Genomic DNA, 2,647 nt, shown 5'->3' with positions numbered 1-2,647 from the left:
AATAATATAATGCTTTTATTTTAAGAAACAGCCTCAATTAATAATGCAATATATGTCTTAGTACATAATAATGATTTTTGAATGACAAATATCTAAACATATTTCAACTCGTGCTAAATAACTTTAAAAATAAGCTTTAAAGGTACTCCCAAAATTAATATCAACGAACCAATAACACTTTTAAATTTTAACCCACAATCAAATAGTTTACCAATTGCTCCGCTGTCTCCTTCCAACAGGCTCAAAAGCAGTTAACCTGAACAACACACAATTTTTGGTAATCATTTAACTTTATTCTATACAGTGACATGTGGTTTAATGATAAGTGTTTTTTTAATTATTTAATTTCATTTATATAGGGATGTAGTTTAAAGTAAGTTTTTTTTTTAAAATTAATGAGAAGTTTAAATTTTATTGAGTATATGGTTTGTTATTATTTAGGTTCAAAGAGTAGACTCAAATTTATTGAGTATATGGTCTGTTATGATCTTAATTTATGGAGTAGATTTAAATTTTCTATTTCTATTAAATAATAAAATCTGATATATCTGACTTGCAGGTTGTTAGATATACTCTTAATATTGTATATTTAATAGCCACTAAAACTCCTTATTTCCATGAAATAATAAAATCTGATATATCTGAATTACAAACCATAGTTAGTGGATATACTCTCTAACTTGCAAATTATAGACCTACTTTTGGGGTTGTAAAGTAGCCACCAAAATTTATCGTGAACATATGTACACTAGTCTAAAAACTTAGAATTGAAAAAAAAATTAAAAAATTATGAACTTCCAAAATATATTATTTTCAAGAGGTCAGCATATACACACGTCGATGCAAAACCTCCCTGCATAACTACCGCCATGGTTCCAAGAAGACGACAGAATCCCCCAGTGAAGCCCTCTGGAGATGAAGACCCCACCAATTGATTCGGCCAGCGAAGAGAATTATGTGTCCATGCGTGTTCGAATCCTGCGGGCAATAGTTGAAAAAAGTCCCAAAACGCAATGAGAAGTTAGGCAGGATGTCAGTGACGGAGATAATTCTGGTCGCGCAAGTTCACTAAAAGCCGTGGAGAAATAAACAAGACCTTAACACAGACAGAAGTCAGGCCTCATTATATCCGTGGGGAGAAATTTGTCCACGCAGTTTTAACCAGGTGCCGTCCGTGGAGGTATTTAAAAACCCTAGAGTGCAATGAACATTATCTTTTGCAAATATTCTTTGTTCAGAATGAATATAGTCTGCTCCTTTCATGTGGGGTTCTATGGTGTAGTGGTTAGCACTCTGGACTTTGAATCCAGCGACCTGGGTTCGACTCCCGGTAGGACCTTCTACCATGTTTTTTTACATGGAAAAATAGTTAGACAACACCAATGTTTGAACACTTGCCATTCGAGGCAACCACGTAGACTAGCGCCTGAAATTGCTTGAGACTTAGAACCCAGCGACCAGGGTTCGACTCTCGGTAGGACCTCTAGCTGTTCTTTTACATGGAAAAATAATTAGACAACACCAAAGTTAAACCCTTGCTGTCCGAGGCAACCACGTAGACTAGCGTCTGAAATTGCTTGAGACTTTGAATCGAGCGACCTGGGTTCGACTCCCGGTAGCACCTCTAGCTGTACTTTTAGATGGAAAAATAGTTAGACAACGCCAAAGTTGAACCCTTGCAATCCGAGGCAACCACATAGACTAGCTCATGGAAAAATAGTTAGACAACACCATAGTTGAACGCTTGCTATCCCAGGCGACCACGTAGACTAGCGCCTGAAATTGCTTGAGACTTTGAATCCAGCGACCTGGGTTCGACCTGGGTTAAACAACGCCAAAGTTGAACCCTTGCAATCCGAAGCAACCACATGACGTGTGCCTGAAATTTTTAATTTATTGGTTATCATTTCAAAGGGGATGTAGCTCATATGGTAGAGCGCTCGCTTCGCATGCGAGAGGCACGGGGTTCGATTCCCCGCATCTCCACTGTGTCTGATCATAACGAATGTTTTCATTTCTCTGATTCTTGTTCACTGGTTTACGCTGCTCATCTTTTCTTTTTGCCTTACTAATTCGGTGTATTTTTACATTCTTCCAGACTATCTCCCAGACAGAAGACAAAAATCAATCAACCAGAATTTTTTGCGCTCATATGGTCACTATTTCCGGGACAAAACAGTCCTCTTATAGCAAGGATTTATACAGAAAATTTCATGTGTAAATGTTCCCAGCACAGCAAACCAAAGAGATACCAAATGTTGACTACTTTTCGTTGCTCAAAAAAATTGCTCTTTATCTTCTTTTTTTTGATTTGCTTAAACTCTGTCTCTGTGTATTTTTACATAATTCTTCCCTGCTATCTCCCAGACAAAAATCAATAAACCAGAAGTTTGTAAGCTCATATGACCAGAACAAAATAGTCCCCTTATGGCAATAATTTTATACAGAAAATTTCTATGTGTAAAAGTTCCCAGCACAACAAACAAAACAGATCATTAATTTTCCAAAAATGACTGATTTAAAGTTCAAAAATAACAGAGCAGAGGACTTAAAGGAAAAAAATGATGAAAATAGTCAACTGAGAGACCATGCTCTTCTTGAATAATGTGCCAACGACCAGGAATCAACCAGAAAGCAGTTTTGGAAA

The 2,647-nt window shown here is 36.7% G+C and overlaps 2 non-coding genes across 2 annotated transcripts; both read left to right on the top strand.

Moving 5' to 3' along the window:
* Window positions 1-1,267: 1,267 nt before the first annotated feature.
* TRNAQ-UUG (transfer RNA glutamine (anticodon UUG)) lies at window positions 1,268-1,339 on the top strand. The gene has a single exon. It is a non-coding gene; the product is annotated as a tRNA-Gln (tRNA).
* A 574-nt stretch (window positions 1,340-1,913) lies between these two features.
* TRNAA-CGC (transfer RNA alanine (anticodon CGC)) lies at window positions 1,914-1,986 on the top strand. Its single transcript has one exon. It is a non-coding gene; the product is annotated as a tRNA-Ala (tRNA).
* The last annotated feature ends 661 nt before the right edge of the window (window positions 1,987-2,647 follow it).

Source organism: Pinus tabuliformis, chromosome 5_1 (genome assembly GCF_031772625.1).
Source record: "Pinus tabuliformis cultivar Carrire ecotype Pingquan chromosome 5_1, CPIR1, whole genome shotgun sequence".
NCBI classification, from domain to species: domain Eukaryota; kingdom Viridiplantae; phylum Streptophyta; class Pinopsida; order Pinales; family Pinaceae; genus Pinus; species Pinus tabuliformis.
Note: the sequence above shows the minus strand (reverse complement) of the source record. Positions and strands in the feature narration are given on the sequence as shown.